The 20,844-nt window shown below is 44.9% G+C and overlaps 2 pseudogenes; both read right to left on the reverse strand.

Moving 5' to 3' along the window:
• Positions 1–215: 215 nt before the first annotated feature.
• LOC139922863 (uncharacterized) lies at positions 216–15,183 on the reverse strand (annotated as a pseudogene).
• LOC144537839 (trace amine-associated receptor 13c-like) lies at positions 7,798–9,086 on the reverse strand (annotated as a pseudogene).
• Positions 15,184–20,844: the final 5,661 nt, after the last annotated feature.

Below are 20,844 nucleotides of genomic sequence, written 5' to 3' on the forward strand. Positions count from 1 at the left end.
CTACTGTGAGCCAGGTGGCACAACAATCACGCATTCTTCCTCGTCCCTTTCCTCCTTCCAAGCACTCTCCTCCAACTGGGACTTGAGTTGAGTGGCTTCTGCGGGTTAATAAATAGTCACCCTCCTTCATCGATATTTCGTCGATTAGCCCATGACATCTCGGGGGGGCTTGACAGCAGACCCAGCGTCCTGGGACTCCCCCCCTCGTCCACCACTTAACTCAAGTCACCACATTGGCTCTGCCACCGCTCGCCTCTCTTCAACCAGATCCACCTAGATGCTGCTTCCGCCTGCTTGCTGATGTGTTTGACCCCAAGCAGCGCCAGGGTTTTCCAGAGTGACTGCCCTGTGAAGCCCCAGCAGCCAACTTCAACCGGCAGATTCCAGGCCTTCCACCCCTTCTGCTGGCTCTCGAAGATGAGGGACTGATATTTCTTGAGCTTCCGCGCGTGTGCCTCCGCCATCCTCTCTTCCCAGGGCACTGTCAGCTTGAGAAGGACCACCTGCTTGGTACCTCTTGACCAGAGGACAATGTCTGGTCTGAGGCTTGTGTGGGTTATCTCCTCTGGGAATTTGAGCTGCTTCTTGAGGTCTGCCCACATCTTCCAGTCGCCTGCTGTGGCCAGGATCCCTTTGCTCCTCATCTCCATTGTAGCACTCTCCCTTGGCCTGAGAAAGTGAATGAAATGGGGGCCATTAGAAAGTTTTGACTTTTTTCTCGCTTGTTCCAATCCTGTGGCCAACTTGGTCAAAATCAGGTCATGTCACCACCAGAACTTTCCATCCGCCAGACTTGATTGGCAAGAGGAAAGAATGTGCAATCATTTGGCTTCAGAACAGATTATGCTGCATGTGCCGTTTGGAGTAAGTTTATAGTCATTTGTTGCCCTTTTTAGAACTGTAAAAAAATGCCAGTTTGCTTCAACTGTTTTGGAGAAGGCTGACATGGAGCTGCACTAGCTAACTCGCTGTGTTAAGTGGACATACAAACTTCACTGGTGTTTTGACTGACATGAGGGTGAATAAATAATGACAAAATGTTTCTTTTTGGGTGAACTTCTCCTTTACAAGATGACACAGACTCTGCTAGCCTGAGTTTGTCAGGCAGGCTGTTCCAGAAAAGATGCTCCAACTGCAAAAGCCCAGTCACCTTTAGTTTTAAGCCAGACAGGAGTAGATGGAGTTACAGTAATCCAAGCATAATGAAATAAAGGCAAAGATGTATTTTCCGGGATCAGCAGAGGAGAGGCAGGATCTGTTTTTAGAGATGTTTTTAGCTGGTGAGAAAATGAACAACCCTCTTTACCTGTTTAGCTCTGAATCAAATATTACTCCCAAAATCGGGGCTAGTCAAAAAACATTCCCGGCTAAAGCCCCGGCGCGACATGTTTATCGGTTAAATTACCTATGCCACCAACTTCACATACCACAGGTAATAATGCAACCTACTGTTAAGGTTTGCAGGACAGAAGAAGATGTAGATTTCTGTAAATTGACGACGAAGAGTGTGGCTCTGTGTGAGATCCAATATGACATTATCAGTGTATGAGACTGAATGTGGCATTTAGCCCATAGGCGAGAGGCCATATTTTAGTCAGAGACGCCCTCTAGAGGCCATCTCATGAAGCGACATGTCTGACTGACTGACTGACTGACTGACTGACTGATTGAATGCCTGACCTGAATTTGCTGTGCGATGCCCTTGGCTGCGCCATGGAAAAAATGGGAAAATAATTCTGCACACTGCAAATAAAAGGGTGATCAGTACCAGTGAGCCCAATTTTCTAAGCAATTGAGCAGAATGATCATCAGTGTCAAAGGCAGCTCCAAGGTTTAACAGAATTGAAATATTGAAATATTTCAAAAATGTTATTGGACTTAATGAAAGAAAATAGCAGCAGTGAACTAAGCCTGGAAGTGTCCAGGGAAAGAAGATTCTGAAACAAGGGAGCTGAGTGGACCCAGATGCAGAGAAGAGGCTGGAGACAGTAGTAAGTAAACTTAAAGAAGTCTTTACTGGCAGAGTCTTAGGCACAGTTCAAAAAGCTTGGTCTAGTGGTCTTAATACAAAGTGTGCTAGAAAATCAAGACAGAGCAACTAAAGAAAAACATCACAGCAGCAGCAGCAGCAGTAACTCAAGATTCTATGCCATCCACTAGCTTGTCTGACTCTCCCTAAACTCACCAGTAATTTTACCACTTGCTGGTCCCATGAGAGCCCTGAGACCCCAGATTTCTTGTAAAGGTACAAAATCAGTGGGACACCGAAACCCTCTTAGACTGAGATGTTATGGTCACCCTCATAAGACCTGAATTCACCCCTAAGCCAGAAACCCCCATCCAGGTCTCTGGTCCTGCTTCCTGCATCTGCAGACCACACAAGGAACATTAATTCAACAGTCAGTGTGGTAGATAAACTGATGGTCTTAGTGTTGGTAGGGCAGGACTGTCCCATCTTCCATCACCTCTGGGCTCCTAGAGATATCTGCCACCAACACCGCAAATAGACTACTCAGAACAAAAGTCAGAGATACCAGGCATGGACCCGGACTCACAAGAAAAGGAAGAACAGCACAGACCAGCACCCCCCACGGACAGCACATGGTTATCAATCAATCAATCAATCAATTAATATGCAACAGGTGCAGCAGGCCCAAGCCAAGATATACAACCAGGGAGCCAAAGTCTGTGAATTTCAACTCAGAAAACTTGTCATAGTCCTGATCCCCACCTCAAATTCCTAGCTAAATGGCAGGGCCCCTATGAGATTCTGGAATGAGGGCGGTGCATTTGCCAGGTCTGGACAACCTAGTGGATGGCCCAAGAGCATTGGAGTGGAGACTCGACCCCAGGGTGGTCAGTGAGATTTGACGCCACTTCGGGAAGATAGAGCCCCAACCTGTTTGCCTCCAGGGAGTCGAATCAGTGATCTCTGTTCTTCTCTCTGGAGAGAGATGACCCTCCATTGCTCTGTGCTTCTCCCACCTTCAGCCTCCTTCCACTGTTCCTTCAGAGAGTGCGGATAGAAGATGTGAGATTTATCCTCATGGCTTTGAGCTGGCCCCAGATGGTGTGGTTCTTGGAAATCCCACCTCTTCTGGATGGAACATTTGGGAACTCCTGGCCTGACGGGACCTGCTCTTGCAGGCACATTCCAGAAGTTATTCCACCCCTTTCCTCAGGGGCTCAAGATCTGGGCTTGGCCGATGGTGATTACAGCCTGATTTCCCAATTTTCTCAATGGTGTCCAGAGGAGCATGGCCTGTAGCAGGGGGTCTCTAATCCCACTTTGGGATGAGACCAGGATCCTGGACTCTTGTGCCCCCTTTGAGCCCCTCGAGTCAGTGGATGTGAAGGGGCTGGCACTTAAGGTAGTCACCTTGGTGGCAGTAACACTGGCCGAAGGGTGGGTGAGCTGCAAGTCCAGTCAGTCTGTGGGGTCCTGTGATGGAATGAGTCCTGTGCTGAGATGACAGCGCACCGTCTCACAGTGCCCACTGTGACGACCCCCCTCTGTCTACTGGTCCTGCCTTGTGTTTTTTTCCCTTTTCAGGAGGGGAGCTGGTGGACAGAGTTGGAGGATTGTTAGTTGGATTTGCTGCACCTGGCTACTGGCTGACAGGGCTTGAAAGGGCTGCTTCTCCTGGCAGTTGGTCTCTGACTCTCTCCCTGTGAAGGTCCCCTGGGTTTTGTTTTGTTTTGTCTTTCCACATCACCCAACACCGCACACCATACTTTCCACTCATCCATGCACCCCACTTCACCGCTGATGCTGCTGATCTACACATTCCATTATTTAGATGGTTGTGTTCAGTTATATTCTTTATAATAAATTAATTTGGGCATTTTGAAGTTGTGCATGGTCTCCCTCATTGTTACCTCCTTGTGCCAGGATGTAACACCACCAACTGGGGGCAGGTAAATAATGTACATTGGAGAGTAGTACTGTGATGTACACAGTCCAATTGTATTCACATATATACTTTGGTTGAATTGTACGCACCTTGTATCTGTAAGAACCTGTACCTCAAGCTCGAGGCCATTTGGAGATGTGTTTCATAAAAGACATCAGTAGCACTTACATTACATTACATTACAGTAAACAAAGTACAGGGTAATATCTGATAATAATGAGTAACTATTTATTATAATGTGTCATTTCTCAGTCAAATGCCAGTAATTTCTGGTGATAATGAGTAATTATTAGCATGACAACAGTAAGTTGTGTAATCATTACTGAATAGTTACTGTGTAATACCTTGGAAACATTTGTTTACTGGCCCTTTATTCCTTCTTTCCTAAATGGAACTTCCATATTCTAGTTTAGAAGATGGATCAACTCAACAACAAATCAACATGTTCAGTACATGCGGTGTTCATTGCATTATAACACAGTGGTTCTGCAGCAGTGCTTATTTAAACTATGAGAGACCTTAACAGGGATAGCTCAAGCCAGAAACATTATTAAACTTAAAACTAAAACTTAAAGCAACCACATTCACTGATTAGTTTCACAGATTCACTGTCCAGTCTAGATTTGCAAACTTGAATAATTCTCTCTCTAAGATTAACTGTCCAACACCATTAGAATAACATGTAAATTCTATTTTAGGTCTATTTTCTGTTTAAGAACCAAAATGTAGTCAGATTTCTGTTCCACTTTCCCCAGTCCAAATAAAAGTTCTGCAACCAGTTTGTTGAGCAGTCATTGTTGAAAACAAGCATCGTGGGTGAGACGACTATGGGACATCTACAAAACCACATATAACCAGTCTTGTCTTTGCTACATTGACATATTAGCTAGCAGTTAACCTTAGTGGCCTTTACCTTCATAGAATTATAAGCATTCTGGTTAAATCTAGGCTATACTCCTCTCAGACAAAATGACCAAACCTCATGCCTTCTGACATTTATAGATCCTCTGTTTAAGGCAAGGTTTACTAGCCCAGTGTTGTGGGAAAATTGCAATGTTCTGGAGAAATTGTTCTAATTTTGCTCAAACCATTTGTGGTGTTAGGTTGCCATACTCTTCCCAAGTGCCTGCACTGTAAGGCAGGAGGTACTAGGAGCCTGAGTTTGAAAATTACAACAGAATGTTATGGATTACTCTTTAAACTAGTAATCACTAATCTCTAGTGGATTACATCTTGAATGTAAACTTTCCAAACATGGATATGTGCTACATTGGCCTGGAAGTGCAAAGCATAACCACATTTCACAAAACAATTTAACAAATTAGAAAACAATTAGCATTTCACAAAATAATTTTCATGTAAAAAACAAAAAACAAAACAGAAAACAAATAAAATGAACAAATAACAAACTGCCTTCCATGTGCATAGTAGGCCTACTTGTCAATAACTGACTGACTGACTGATTGACTGACTGCCGTGCAGGTTATATTTTAGATGTAGTACTAACAATAAACAGGAGAGGGACACACAGGACACAGACTGTCTCATAGAGACCATGATTTCTGAAGCTTTACTTCATTATGATTTATTAAAATTGTGCACCTTGTGTCTGATTTTATGAGTGTATCCATATGGGACAAAAATATGAACAATGATGCTGTAATCTTCTGCCTTGTGTGTTTACCTAAAAACATTTGATGGGGCTTAAGACTGTGACTGGATTGAGAAAAATGATTAAATAAATATTAAAGCTGCAAGCAGCGATGATCGGGCCCTCGCACTTTGCGCACGTCGGGGTGTGCCGCAGCCGCGGCGGCGTTACTGGACACTGACCGGTCGATGCGGCTATGAATTTTCAGGATAAAACATGTCATTTGCTTTTGGCAGTAGGTGGCGCTACGTCTATGATTCAAAATTGGCCTGTAGATGTCTTCAGGCCAGGACTCTGATCAAACGTGTGAAGTTTGGGGCAGATTTGACCATGTACAGCCGAGTTACAAACCACTTCCTGTGTTGCCAGTAGGTGGCGCTATGACTGGAACGGAATATTGGCCTGTAGATGTGCTCAGGCCGGGACACTTATCAAACATGTGAAGTTTGGGGCAGATGTGACCATGTACAGCCGAGTTCCAAACCACTTCCTGTGTTGCCAGTAGGTGGCGCTATGACCATAAGTGAATATTGGCCTGTAGATGTCTTCAGGCCGGGACTGTCATCAAACAGGTGAAGTTTGGGGCAGATTTGACCATGTACAACCGAGTTACAAACCACTTCCTGTTTCGTGGCGAAACATGGAAATTCGACGCCTCGCCCATGACTCTAACTGAATATTGGCATGTAGATGTGTTCAGGCCGGGAGTGTCATCAAACATGTGAAGTTTGGGGCAGATTTGACCATGTACAGTGGAGTTAGAAAGCACTTCCTGTTTCGTGGCGAAACATGGAAATTCAACGCCTGGCCCATGACCATAACTGAATATTGGCCTTTAGATGTGTTCTGGCTGTGACACTTAGCAAACATGTGAAGTTTGGGGCAGATTTGACCATGTCCAGCGGAGTTACATAGCACTTCCTGTTTCGTGGCGAAACATGGAAATTGGAGGCCTAGCCACGCCCACGCCGATGGACGAAAACACAAGCTTTTAATAACTTTTAATCGTCAAGGTGTTCTATAAACGCTGGGCAAGTTTGAGGTGGATCCGATTAACCTCCTAGGAGGAGTTCGTTAAAGTATGACCCCTGTAAATGGGCAAAAATGGGCAAAAATGCCACAATCAATTCAAAATGGCTGACTTCCTGTTGAGTTTAGGACATGGCACCAATTGACCTTTTTTTTAAGTCTGGAGATGATACATGTGCCTACAAGATTTCGTACATGTAGGTGAAACGTAGCGTGAGGGGTATTTTTTTGAACTGTTGTAGGGGGCGCTATTGAGCCATTTTGCCACACCCATGCGCAAGAGCCATAAAATTTCTAATTTGCACCACTTCTGAGGCGTGTGCAAAGTGTCGCAACTATCCGAGCACCTTTAGCCCCTTAAAAATGAGATTCATTCGGCCCAAGAATAATAATAATTCCTTGCATTTCAATAGGGCTTTGCACCGGTCGGTGCTCGGGCCCTAAATATACAGCAAAAATTGAAATAAGAATAGAATACTTCTTTCTTAACCAATACTTCTTCCAGACCAAAAGTGCTATTACAGGCATACAATCTAACACCACATATTTCATAAAACTCAACAGTTGCTATCCTTCTCCATGCTCAGGCAGAGTGGGGTTTGCCAAGGCAGTTCCAACTCTGGGCCCTTCAGCTGGGAGATGAACTCACTAACCACAAGGCTATCCTGCCCCCAATGAAAAGATCAAAAGCACATGGTCTTTATCTAAAACTGTAAGCCCTGTTTGAGAGAAAAGAAAGGACTAACTCTTAATATTTGTAACTTTTAAAATGTAAAGATGCCATACTTGCTGTGATATACATATGCAATGTCGAATTCACAGCTTACATGAAACTGGGTTCTTGCCTAAAACATTTCATGGTGCTTGCAACTGTGATTTGGAAAATGGAAACAACAAAACAGAAGAAAATGAATACAGCAATCAAAGAACGACTCCAATTAGAACACAATTATCTAACCAAAAGCTGAATAGGAGTTATATGAATTCAAAGGCAGAGCCAGTCCTGTAACTGAAAAGACACAGGTTTGATATCTGCAGCCAATGTGTGTCCATATACAGCCATATACCTTGTCCAAGTGTCCTTGAGCAAGATACTGAACCTATAACAGTTCACTTATTGTAGCAGCTATGGATAAGAGTGTCACCTAAATGCCCACAATGTTAAAGGATAATTCCAGTTATGGAAATCTACAGTATATCTCTCTACAGTATGCTGGCCTCACAGGAGTCAGGCTGCAGTATCTGAAGTGTAACAATCAGTTTAATAGATTTTCTAAACCAGGGATAGAAAAAGGCATAGATCACAGGGTTTAAACAGGAGTTAAAATAGAACAAAAAGACAAAAAATGAAGCACTGGCCACGTTCTCCTGGCCTGCAAGAGAGACACAGAAATGTGGACAAAAACATATTAGAAACACAGCTATGACAATACCAAGAGTCCTGGCTGCTTTCCTCTCAGATTTCTTAGCAGTTACAGTCACTGAACGCTGGAGTGTGACAGCCACAATGTGGGATCGCATGGCACGAGCCTGAGACACAGCCACCACAAATACTCTCATATACAGAACTATGATGACAGTTATGGGAACAATAAAGGCGAAAACAACGTCAACAGCTCCTGCAATGTAGTTTAGGTCAACTACACACTCTCCAATGCAGGAATTATACCTGCCTAGTTGTCCTAGGTGATCATTTAGAATCAGACTGCTATAGAAAAAAGAGCAGACCCAACACAGACAAACACAGATTTTAACTCTTCTCTGAGTGATTTTGGTGGGGTAACACAGAGGGTCACAAATAGCCACATAGCGGTCGACTGATATGAGCACCATGTTTCCTACTGAGACACAGATGATGGTAAAGACAACAAAGAAAGACAAAGCACACATGAGGTCACCCAGGAACCAGCAGGACCCTCCAAGGAGGATTTCAGTCGGTATCAAGAGGAGGCCTGCGAGGAGGTCTGAGACAGCCAGGGAGAGGAGGAGGAGGTTGGTGGGGGTATGGAGCTGCCTGGAGAGAAACAGGAGCATTGTATTCATTAATATTTGCAGTATCAGTAGTATATCTAATCAGTAGATGTGGCAGATATCAGGCATTCTAACAATACAAAAGCATTGTTTAGCAACTTCTTTCTTCTCATCAAAGGCCAAGATGTGATAGTAACTCTCTTCTAGTCTATCAGCCATTTCTTTTGATACGTCTACCAGATTTATAAATATTTGTATATGACAAAATCTATGGCCACCTGTAATGGGAGACGGAGATGATGACCAGCAGGTTGAGAGCCACAGTGAGCAGAGAGATGGAGGACAGCAGAATGTAGAGGAGCATGACCTCAGAGTGAGGACGCATCTGCTTCCTGCAGGAAGTGTTGAGGAGCTGTGGAAAGCAGAGTTCACCTCCTTCCAGGGTCTCCATCATCAGAAAGAGAGGAGGAGAGGAGAAGCTGCTGAGGTCTGGCAGCTTTCTGACCAAAGCTCTCTATCATACAGATGATTTATCTCTCGTTTCCCTTTTTGCCCCCCCTCTCTCTTTTTCTGATGTCCCTCCTTTCCTCTGCATCATCCTTTTCATCATCATCACTCTCTGCTGTCCTTTCTCTTGTCTTCCTCTGTCTTCTTCCCCCTTGTCTCCTTTCCTCTCTCCTCCTTCCTTCCTCCCTCCTTACCCATCCGTTGGCTGTCTTATTTCACCCACCCCTCCCATCACACTTCTCTAGCTCCTCCATTTTTCAGTCTTCCACCTGGTCACCTCTGTTTTCAGTTTCAGAGACTGATGTCCCTCCTCTTCACCTTCATCACCTTTAACACCTTCAACACCTTCAATACTCCCTTTGCTTCCTCTCTCTCTCTCTCTCTCTCTCTCTCTCTCTCTCTCTCTCTCTCTCTCTCTCTCTTCGCTTTATTGGCATGAAAGTCTACAAACAATGTTGCCAAAGCATCAACATAAATATCAATTTTATATTATATTCCCTGCCCTGTGTATCAGCCTAAGTGTGTGTGTTTGTGTGTGTGTGTGTGTGTGTATGTGTGTGTGTGTGTGTGTGTGTGTGTGTGTGTGTGTCAGTGCCTCGACAGAGGATCTGGGTTGCTGTGTATTCAGCTCCTGTACCCTGACCCTCCACTGCAGAGTGAGTATCAATAAACTATGTGAAGGAATTAATGTATGTTTAGCAACTAGGGTTACACACATTTGATATACAATACAGAGTATATTGGTCACTCACTGTTCCTCAGGTTGTGACAAGTTGCTACAAACTGTGCAGCCAGGTCTGCTGTATTTCCTTCTCCTAGTACAATTTGTAGCTTCGATTGATCATCAAGCTCTTGGAAGTGGGGGACTTGGGAGCTGAACCTGTTTAAGTAGATATCTCTGGCTGAGTTACATTTTTCACATTGTAGGAGAAAGTGCATCTCTGTCTCAACCTCACCTGTCGAACAGTGACCACATATTCTGTTTTGTTTGGTTGCCAATATTTCTTATGTCGATTGCCAGTAAAGAGATGCTAATTCATATTCTCTGTTTATAGGGCTAGATAACATTCTAATTTGCTTTGACTTTTGGTTTCTTTTTTCAAATGTTCCAAATAGGTCTCTTTGCATTGTTTTATAATTTGGTTTACACAAATTGGTGTTTGTAAAGCAGTGTTGGTCTGAGCCTGGTCAAGGCGTGACTTGAGGGGGAGCGGTTAGTCTCAGTATCTTCTCTTTTCTGGATTCAGCTCTTGGGTTTGGAGGGCTTTGGAGTGGAGGCTGTCTGGGGAACTGGATTTAAGTTGATTAGAAAATGTTAGTGCTCTCTGTTGAATGTTAATTATCAATGGGTGTGTTTGTTGATGTTTTTCTTTGTATGTGTAGCATGTGTCTGCAAAATTCAGCATGTAGGGATTCTGTCGGATGTTACCCCAACTAGTGAAGCTATGATGACTGAGTGGACCCCAAGCTTCACTATACAGCGCAATGGGTTGGATCACACTATCAAATATTCTAAACCAAATTTAAATTGGAATTTGAATACTATAAAATTTCATTTTGATTGCATTTAGAGCCCAGTTCTGACAGTAGCGGTCTAGCAGATCCAGTTGCTGCTGTAGTCCCTGTTTTGTGGGAGACAGCACAACTATATCATCTGCATAGAGCAGGAATTTGATTTCTTGGCCCGGGGCCATGTTTAGGTCCAGCTGCATTACAAATTCATTTATGTACATATTGAATAGCATTGGACTCAGATTGCAGTCCTGGCGGACACTTCTCCTCTGGGCAAAGAACTCAGTGTGTTTGTCTCCAATCTTCACACTGTATCTACTTTTCGTATACTTTACATATATTCAATAAGGTGGTATACTTTGCCACCTATACCACATTGAAGAAGTCAGTAATAGAGGCCTTCGTGCCAAATTGAATCAAAGGCTTTTCTAAAACCAATAAAGCAAGCAAATATTTTCTCCGGGTTATCAAATAGTCACCCTCCTTCATTGATGTTTTGTCGATTAGCCCATGACATCTCGGGGGGCTCAACGGCAGACCCAGCGTCCTGGGACTACCCCCTCCGTCCACCACTTAACTCAAGTCACCACATTGGCTCTGCCACCGCTCGCCTCTCTTCAACCAGATCCACCGGGATGCTGCTTCTCCCTACTTGCTGATGTTAGCTATCAGCCTCCTCCTAGCTGGGCCTTCGACCCCAAGCAGCGCCAGGGCTTTCCAGAGTGATTGCCCTGTGAAGCCCCAGCAGCCAACTTCAACCGGCAGATTCCAGGCCTTCCACCCCTTCTGCTGGCTCTCGAAGATGAGGGACTGATATTTCTTGAGCTTCCACTCATGTGCCTCCTCTATCCTCTCTTCCCAGGGCACTGTCAGCTCGAGAAGGACCACCTGCTTGGTACCACTGGACCAGAGGACAATGTCTGGTCTGAAGCTTGTGTGGGTTATCTCCTCTGGAAGATGCGGGCAGACCTCAAGACCTCTCTGCCAACCCCCATGTGTGGAGGTTTGTTGGTTTAGGCAAGACATCGTACACAGAACACAGCAGAAACTTGATCCGGTGCCCTTCCATGCTCCACGTCTTGCCATGTCAGTGCCCTCCCTAGCACGCTCTCCCACTGTGTCCAGCTGCCTTGTTTGTTCATGGCTACAGCTTTGATGTGGAGATCTTCCTCCTCTGCCTTCCGGACCTCCTTCTGCATCATTCCATACCACTCCTTTGGGTTTGCCTTATACCAACTTGCCCTGGTGGTACATCCCAGGCCAAGCCTGCCCTGGGCCACTGAGCCAACAATGTCGGCATGTTGCAGGCGTTCCTCTGCCTCCTTGTGCTGGCCACTTGTGACCCATCTTGACTTTATGGCCTGCTTGCCGCACTTTACACATCTTTACTGTCCCGGAGCATCATGGCCTGGTGTGCTTTTGTTGCTTTTCACTCCTCAACCACCAACGTTATTGGTAGTTGCAGCTTGCTGCCTGTGGTATACAAATAGATGAAAAGCTTCTTGGGACACCAAGCCAACTCCTTAAGAAGGTATTCATCTTCCTCTCCAGCCGTTCAACTGTAGAGATGGGTACCTCGTGGACAAGTAATGGCCACAGCAGTCTAGGGAGCACCCCATGCTGATAGCCCCAGGCCTTATACTTGCCAGGTAGGCCGCTCTTTTCCAGAGATGTCATCCAAGTTTGGGCTTTCATGAGCATCTCCTTCACACTCTCCTTGTAATGAGCTCAGCCCTGTACCACTTCTCCAAGCTCTTCACAGGCTTCTCTCTGACAGTCGGGATGGTGTCTTCTCCAATCGTGAAGTGAAACCAGTCTGCAGGCTTGAACTCCATTCTTGCCCAATTGTTGAGCTCTACCAGGTCTTCCAGGATCCATCTGCCTTCCGGAATCAATTTCGCTGTGATGGTGAGATCGTCCATGAACGCCCTGATAGGGGCTTGTTGGATGCGCTTGCCAGTACTGCGCCCCGCCGCAGCTTCTCTGCTGACTTGACGAGGAGGTTCATTGCTGCGGAAAACAACATCACTGAGATGGTACACCCAGTGACAATGCCTACTTCCAACCTCTGCCATTCTGTGGTGAAGTTCCTGCAGGTGAAATGCATCTTAAAGTTGTCAAAGTAGCACTGGAGCAGCTTTTGGAATCACTCAGGGACATGGTAGGTGTTCAGTGTAGTTTCCACCAACTTGTGGGGTATAGTTCCGTAGGCATTAGTTAGATCAAGCCACAAAACTGCCAGATCACCGCGATTCCTCTACGCATATTCAATGATCTTAGAGATGACGCTGGTATGTTCAAGACAGCTGGGCACCCCCGGAACTCTGCCTTTTTGCACTGAAGTGTCAATGTAATCGTTGTCCAACATGAAAGCCGTCAATATCTTCGCCAGAATCCCAAAGAATATTTTCCCTTCCATGTTGAGGAGCAAAATGGTTCGGAATTGCTTAATCACTGTGGAGTTTTCCTCCTTAGGGATGAAGCACCCCTCAGCAACTAGCCAACCATCCACCAGGAAGTTGTTCCTCCATGCCACCTTCAGTAAACTCCAGAGTTGTCTCCTGAGCCTTTCACAGTACTTGTACACATTGTACAGAAGGCTGTTGGGCTCTGGAGCTGATCTTCCCCTGGCCTTCTTGACAAAGTCATTCACTTCCTGCCAGCTTGGTTCCTCTGTTCCAAAGGAGATAGTTGGTTCAGCTGGTTTGATGAGTTTTGCCATCTCCTCCAAGTTCAACTCCCTTCTGGGGTCACTATGGACTTGACGAAGTTGCTCCTCCACCTCCTCTTTTGTTGCCTTCAACTCCCCTGATCTTTTTTCCCCCATAAGTTTTGACAGGTACTTGAAGGAGTTCTTGGTGAAGTCCACCCTCTCCTTCGTCCATCGTTTTCTGTCCCTTAGATGGCACTCAGCTCGCTACAAGGTCTTAATGTGCTCCCTCAGGTTATCCCGGATTTCTGTTAGCCCTGATTTGTCATCCTCTGTCGCTTGGCAAAAAGCCTTTCTCAGCCTCCGCAGATCGCCTCTGAGGATTGCTATCTCCTTCAGATGTCTGTTCTCCTTTGGCTTGATGTTTGGTTTGGCTTTCATCTCCTTCCTCCCAAAGCAATCTGCCCCTATGCTCCAGATGATTGTGGACATGGCCCTGAGCTTCTTCCCCACGTCTCCTGCGCTGGCTGCTTTGAGCACTTGGTCTACGTTGTGATCGAACATCTCCCATTCCTTCTTTGCTGATGCCGCAGGCCAGTTCACTAGCTCTTTCCGGGTATCTCCTGTGTTGCTGGTCTGCACAGGATGTCTTGCCCCTCAAGTGCCTTCACTCTCTCCCTGGTGCCTTGCCTCTTCTGATACATCAGAGATGTTGTTTTCACCGCCCCTTCCATCATGTGCATGGAGATTCTGGGGACTATGGTTTGACTCCTGCCCCGGCCTCTCCTCCGTCTCATCAGGTTGCCCTGAGCGTTGCGCATTACTCGTGGGTTGTGAGCACTTCATCTTTGCCTGGTATATCTTGAGACCCCTCTCGTTTTTGCATATCTTCCCACATCTGCAGACCCTAGATAAATCGCTTAGCTGTTCAGTCATCGATCATCCATTGTGGGTGGTCATAACGTTGTTCTGTTCTATCGGTCGATCATCCTCCCCCGCTCTCGCCCGACCCCGGGGGTATCTTGTTATATACCTTTCCATAGCAACTGATGATGTGTTCCTCCTTACGAAGGACGTGCTTCAGCCTGCCAAGCCTTCACACCCCGACTCTGGTCTTTCCCAAATGTCAGCAGTCTTTCCTTGCTGTCACCGTTCTTCCATGGTTGCCAACTAGTCTTTCATAATTGCCAGAGAAGAATATGTCAAATACGATCGGGACATCACGACCGGCTCACCTAACAGGAACTCGCTCCTACACCTACTGTGAGCCGGGTGGCACAACAATCACGCCTTCTTCCTCGTCCCTTTCCTCCTTCCAAGCACTCTCCTCCAACTGGGACTTGAGTTGAGTGGCTTCTCCGGGTTAATAAATAGTCACCCTCCTTCATCGATATTTCGTCGATTAGCCCATGACATCTCGGGGGGTCTGGACAGCAGACCCAGCATCCTGGGACTCCCCCCCCCCGTCCACCACTTAACTCAAGTCACCACATTGGCTCTGCCACCGCTCGCCTCTCTTCAACCAGATCCACCTAGATGCTGCTTCCGCCTGCTTGCTGATGTCAGCTATCAGCCTCCTCCTAGCTGGGCCTTTGACCCCAAGCAGCGCCAGGGTTTTCCAGAGTGACTAACCCTAACCCTAACCCTGTGAAGCCCCAGCAGCCAACTTCAACCGGCAGATTCCAGGCCTTCCACCCCTTCTGCTGGCTCTCGAAGATGAGGGACTGATATTTCTTGAGCTTCCACTCGTGTGCCTCCGCCATCCTCTCTTCCCAGGGCACTGTCAGCTCGAGAAGGACCACCTGCTTGGTACCTCTTGACCAGAGGACAATGTCTGGTCTGAGGCTTGTGTGGGTTATCTCCTCTGGGAATTTGAGCTGCTTCTTGAGGTCTGCCCACATCTTCCAGTCACCTGCTGTGGCCAGAATCCCTTTGCTCCTCGTCTCCATTGTAGCACTCTCCCCTGGCCTGAGAAAGTGAATGAAATGGGAGCCATTAGAAAGTTTTGGCTTTTTTCTCGCTTGTTCCAATCCTGTGGCCAACTTGGTCAAAATCAGGTCATGTCACCACCAGAACTTTCCATCCGCCAGACTTGATTGGCAAGAGGAAAGAATGTGCAATCATTTGGCTTCAGAACAGATTATGCTGCATGAGCCGTTTGGAGTAAGTTTATAGTCATTTGTTGCCCTTTTTAGAACTGTAAAAAAATGCCAGTTCGCTTCAACTGTTTTGGAGAAGGCTGACATGGAGCTGCACTAGCTAACTCGCTGTGTGTTAAGTGGACATACAAACTTCACTGGTGTTTTGACTGACATGAGGGTGAATAAATAATGACAAAATGTTTCTTTTTGTGTGGGTCTCCTTTACAAGATGACACAGACTCTGCTAGCCTGAGTTTGTCAGGCAGGCTGTTCCAGATAAGGTGCTCCAACTGCAAAAGCCCAGTCACCTTTAGTTTTAAGCCAGACAGGAGTAGATGGAGTTACAGTAATCCAAGCATAATGAAATAAAGGCAAAGATGTATTTTCCGGGATCAGCAGAGGAGAGGCAGGATCTGATTTTAGAGATGTTTTTAGCTGGAGAGAAAATGAACAACCCTCTTTACCTGTTTAGCTCTGAATCAAATACTACTCCCAAAATCGGGGCTAGTCAAAAAACATTCCCGGCTAAAGCCCCGGCGCGACATGTTTATCGGTTAAATTACCTATGCCACCAACTTCACATACCACAGGTAATAATGCAACCTACTGTTAAGGTTTGCAGGACAGAAGAAGATGTAGATTTCTGTAAATTGACGATGAAGAGTGTGGCTCTGTGTGAGATCCAATATGACATTATTAGTGTATGAGACGCCCTCTAGAGGCCATCTCATGAAGCGACATGTCTGACTGACTGACTGACTGACTGACTGACTGAATGCATGACCTGAATTTGCATTATGATACCCTTGGCTGCGCCATGGGAAAAATGGGAAAATAATTCTGCACACTGCAAATAAAAGGGTGATCAGTACCAGTGAGCCCAATTTTCTAAGCAATTGAGCAGAATGATCATCATTGTCAAAGGCAGCTCCAAGGTTTAACAGAATTGAAATATTGAAATATTTCAAAAATGTTATTGGACTTAATGAAAGAAAATAGCAGCAGTGAACTAAGCCTGGAAGTGTCCAGGGAAAGAAGATTCTGAAACAAGGGAGCTGAGTGGACCCAGATGCAGAGAAGAGGCTGGAGACAGTAGTAAGTAAACTTAAAGAAGTCTTTACTGGCAGAGTCTTAGGCACAGTTCAAAAAGCTTGGTCTAGTGGTCTTAATACAAAGTGTGCTAGAAAATCAAGACAGAGCAACTAAAGAAAAACATCACAGCAGCAGCAGCAGCAGTAACTCAAGATTCTATGCCATCCACTAGCTTGTCTGACTCTCCCTAAACTCACCAGTAATTTTACCACTTGCTGGTCCCATGAGAGCCCTGAGACCCCAGATTTCTTGTAAAGGTACAAAATCAGTGGGACACCGAAACCCTCTTAGACTGAGGTATTATGGTCACCCTCATAAGACCTGAATTCACCCCTAAGCCAGAAACCCCCATCCAGGTCTCTGGTCCTGCTTCCTGCATCTGCAGACCACACAAGGAACATTCATTCAACAGTCAGTGTGGTAGATAAACTGACGGCCTTAGTGTTGGTAGGGCAGGACTGTCCCATCTTCCATCACCTCTGGGCTCCCAGAGATATCTGCCACCAACACCGCAAATAGACTCCTCAGAACAAAAGTCAGAGATACCCGGCATGGACCCGGACTCACAAGAAAAGGAAGAACAGACCAGCATCCCCCACGGACAGCACATGGTTATCAATCAATCAATCAATCAATCAATCAATTAATATGCAACAGGTGCAGCAGGCCCAAGCCAAGATATACAACCAGGGAGCCAAAGTCTGTGAATTTCAACTCAGAAAACTTGTCATAGTCCTGATCCCCACCTCAAATTCCTAGCTAAGTGGCAGGGCCCCTATGAGATTCTGGAATGAGGGCGGTGCATTTGCCAGGTCTGGACAACCTAGTGGATGGCCCAAGAGCATTGGAGTGGAGACTCGACCCCAGGGTGGTCAGTGAGATTTGACGCCACTTCGGGAAGATAGAGCCCCAACCTGTTTGCCTCCAGGGAGTCGAATCAGTGATCTCTGTTCTTCTCTCTGGAGAGAGATGACCCTCCATTGCTCTGTGCTTCTCCCACCTTCAGCCTCCTTCCACTGTTCCTTCAGAGAGTGCGGATAGAAGATGTGAGATTTATCCTCATGGCTTTGAGCTGGCCCCAGATGGTGTGGTTCTTGGAAATCCCACCTCTTCTGGATGGAACATTTGGGAACTCCTGGCCTGACGGGACCTGCTCTTGCAGGCACATTCCAGAAGTTATTCCACCCCTTTCCTCAGGCGCTCAAGATCTGGGCTTGGCTGATGGTGATTACAGCCTGATTTCCCAATTTCCTCAATGGTGTCCAGAGGAGCATGGCCTGTAGCAGGGGGTCTCTAATCCCACTTTGGGATGAGACCAGGATCCTGGACTCTTGTGTCCCGTTTGAGCCCCTCGAGTCAGTGGATGTGAAGGGGCTGGCACTTAAGGTAGTCACCTTGGTGGCAGTAACATTGGCCAGAAGGGTGGGTGAGCTGCAAGTCCAGTCAGTCTGTGGGGTCTCTAGGCAGATTCCCACCATATGGCATAAGGGTCCTATGATGGAATGAGTCCTGTGCTGAGATGACAGCGCACCGTCTCACAGTGCCCACTGTGACAACCCCCCTCTGTCTACTGGTCCTGCCTTGTGTTTTTTTCCCTTTTCAGGAGGGGAGCTGGTGGACAGAGTTGGGGGATGCCCTGGGTTTTGTTTTGTTTTGTCTTTCCACATCACCCAACACCGCACACCATACTTTCCACTCATCCATGCACCCCACTTCACCGCTGATGCTGCTGATCTACACATTCCATTATTTAGATGGTTGTGTTCAGTTATATTCTTTATAATAAATTAATTTGGGCATTTTGAAGTTGTGCATGGTCTCCCTCATTGTTACCTCCTTGTGCCAGGATGTAACACCACCAACTGGGGGCAGGTAAATAATGTACATTGGAGAGTAGTACTGTGATGTACACAGTCCAATTGTATTCACATATATACTTTGGTTGAATTGTATGCACCTTGGATCTGTAAGAACCTGCACCTCAAGCTCGAGGTCATTTGGAGATGTGTTTCATAAAAGACATCAGTAGCACTTACATTACATTACATTACATTACAGTAAACAAAGTACAGGGTAATATCTGATAATAACTGATAATAGTAACTATTTATTATAATGTGTCATTTCTCAGTCAAATGCCAGTAATTTCTGGTGATAATGAGTAATTATTAGCATGACAACAGTAAGTTGTGTAATCATTACTGAATAGTTACTGTGTAATACCTTGGAAACATTTGTTTCCTGGCCCTTTATTCCTTCTTTCCTAAATGGAACTTCCATATTCTAGTTCAGAAGATGGATCAACTCAACAACAAATCAACAACATGTTCAGTACATGCGGTGTTCATTGCGTTATAACACAGTGGTTCTGCTGCAGTGCTTGTTTAAACTATGACAGGGATAGCTCAAGCCAGAAACATTGCTAAACTTAAAACTAAAACTTAAAGTAACCAGATTCACTGATTAGTTTCACAGATTCACTGTCCAGTCTAGATTTGCAAACTTGAATAATTCTCTCTCTAAGATTAACTGTCCAACACCATTAGAATAACATGTAAATTCTATTTTAGGTCTATTTTCTGTTTAAGAACCAAAATGTAGTCAGATTTCTGTTCCACTTTCCCCAGTCCAAATAAAAGTTCTGCAACCAGTTTGTTGAGCAGTTATTGTTGAAAACAAGCATCCTGGGTGAGACGACTATGGGACATCTACAAAACCACATATAACCAGTCTTGTCTTTGCTACATTGACATATTAGCTAGCAGTTAACCTTGGTGGCCTTTACCTTCATAGAATTATAAGCATTCTGGTTAAATCTAGGCTATACTCCTCTCAGACAAAATGACGAAACGTCACGCCTTCTGACATTTATAGATCCTCTGTTTAAGGCAAGGTTTACTAGCCCAGTGTTGTGGGAAAATTGCAATGTTCTGGAGAAATTGTTCTAATTTTGCTCAAACCATTTGTGGTGTTAGGTTGCCATACTCTTCCCAAGTGCCTGCACTGTAAGGCAGGAGGTACTAGGAGCCTGAGTTTGAAAATTACAACAGAATGTTACGGATTACTCTTTAAACTAGTAATCACTAATCTCTAGTGGATTACATCTTGAATGTAAACTTTCCAAACGTGGATATGTGCTACATTGGCCTGGAAGTGCAAAGCATAACCACATTTCACAAAACAATTTAACAAATTAGAAAACAATTAGCATTTCACAAAATAATTTTCATGTAAAAAACAAAAAACAAAACAGAAAACAAATAAAATGAAATAACAAATAACAAACTGCCTTCCATGTACACAGTAGGCCTACTTGTCAATAACTGACTGACTGACTGATTGACTGACTGCCGTGCAGGTTATATTTTAGATGTAGTACTAATAAACAGGAGAGGGACACACAGGACACAGACTGTCTCATAGAGACCATGATTTCTGAAGCTTTACTTCATTATGATTTATTAAAATTGTGCACCTTGTGTCTGATTTTATGAGTGTATCCATATGGGACAAAAATATGAACAATGATGCTGTAATCTTCTGCCTTGTGTGTTTACCTAAAAACATTTGATGGGGCTTAAGACTGTGACTGGATTGAGAAAAATGATTAAATAAATAAAATACAGCAAACATTGAAATAAGAATAGAATACTTCTTTCTTAACCAATATTTCTTCCAGACAAAAAGTGCTATTAGAGGCATACAATCTAACACCACATATTTCATAAAACTCAACAGTTGCTATCCTTCTCCATGCTCAGGCAGAGTGGGGTTTGCCAAGGCAGTTCCAACTCTGGGCCCTTCAGCTGGGAGATGAACTCACTAACCACAAGGCTATCCTTCCCCCAATGAAAAGATCAAAAGCACATGGTCTTTATCTAAAACTGTAAGCCCTGTTTGAGAGAAAAGAAAGGACTAACTCTTAATATTTGTAACTTTTAAAATGTAAAGATGCCATACTTGCTGTGATATACATATGCAATGTCGAATTCACAGCTTACATGAAACTGGGTTCTTGCCTAAAACATTTCATGGTGCTTGCAACTGTGATTTGGAAAATGGAAACAACAAAACAGAAGAAAATGAATACAGCAATCAAAGAACGACTCCAATTAGAACACAATTATCTAACCAAAAGCTGAATAGGAGTTATATGAATTCAAAGGCAGAGCCAGTCCTGTAACTGAAAAGACACAGGTTTGATATCTGCAGCCAATGTGTGTCCATATACAGCCATATACCTTGTCCAAGTGTCCTTGAGCAAGATACTGAACCTATAACAGTTCACTTATTGTAGCAGCTATGGATAAGAGTGTCACCTAAATGGCCAAAATGTTAAAGGATAATTCCAGTTATGGAAATCTACAGTATATCTCT

Source organism: Centroberyx gerrardi, chromosome 10 (genome assembly GCF_048128805.1).
Source record: "Centroberyx gerrardi isolate f3 chromosome 10, fCenGer3.hap1.cur.20231027, whole genome shotgun sequence".
NCBI classification, from domain to species: domain Eukaryota; kingdom Metazoa; phylum Chordata; class Actinopteri; order Beryciformes; family Berycidae; genus Centroberyx; species Centroberyx gerrardi.